Genomic DNA, 1,095 nt, shown 5'->3' on the forward strand with positions numbered 1-1,095 from the left:
AGGGTCCCCCTCCTTCAACAGGGAAGGGGTTACTATTCCACAATGTTTGTGGTACCGAAACTGGACGGTTCGGTGAGACCCATTCTGAATTTAAAATCCTTGAACACTTATATAAAGAAATTCAAGTTCAAAATGGAATCGCTCAGAGCGGTTATTGCAAGCCTGGAAGAGGGGGATTTTATGGTGTCGCTGGACATCAAAGATGCTTACTTGCATGTCCCCATTTACCCACCTCACCAGGAGTACCTCAGGTTTGTGGTACAGGACTGTCATTACCAGTTCCAGACGTTGCCGTTTGGCCTGTCCACGGCACCGAGAATATTTACCAAGGTAATGGCCGAAATGATGATACTCCTTCGGCAGAAGGGAGTTATAATTATCCCGTACTTGGACGATCTCCTCATAAAGGCGAGGTCCAGGGAGCAGTTGTTGATCAGCGTAGCACTCTCTCAGGAAGTGTTGCAACAGCACGGCTGGATTCTGAATGTTCCAAAGTCGCAGCTGATTCCTACGACGCGTCTGCTTTTCCTGGGCATGATTCTGCACACAGAACAGAAGAAGGTGTTTCTCCCTGTGGAGAAGGCCCAGGAATTAGCATCTCTGGTCAGGGACCTCCTGAAACCAAAACAGGTATCGGTGCATCACTGCACGCGAGTCCTGGGAAAGATGGTGGCTTCATACGAAGCCATTCCCTTCGGCAGGTTCCATGCGAGGATCTTTCAGTGGGATCTGTTGGACAAGTGGTCCGGATCGCATCTTCAGATGCATCGGCTGATCACCCTGTCCCCAAGGGCCATGGTGTCTCTTCTGTGGTGGCTGCAGAGTGCTCACCTTCTCGAGGGTCGCAGGTTCGGCATACAGGACTGGGTCATGGTGACCACGGATGCAAGCCTCCGAGGGTGGGGGGCAGTCACTCAGGGAAGAAACTTCCAAGGGCTGTGGTCAAGTCTGGAGACTTCTCTACACATAAATATACTGGAACTAAGGGCCATTTACAACGCCCTGAGTCAAACAGAGCCCCTGCTTCAAAACCGGCCAGTACTGATTCAGTCAGACAACATCACGGCGGTCGCCCATGTAAACCGCCAGGGCGGC

Source organism: Pseudophryne corroboree, chromosome 1 (genome assembly GCF_028390025.1).
Source record: "Pseudophryne corroboree isolate aPseCor3 chromosome 1, aPseCor3.hap2, whole genome shotgun sequence".
NCBI classification, from domain to species: domain Eukaryota; kingdom Metazoa; phylum Chordata; class Amphibia; order Anura; family Myobatrachidae; genus Pseudophryne; species Pseudophryne corroboree.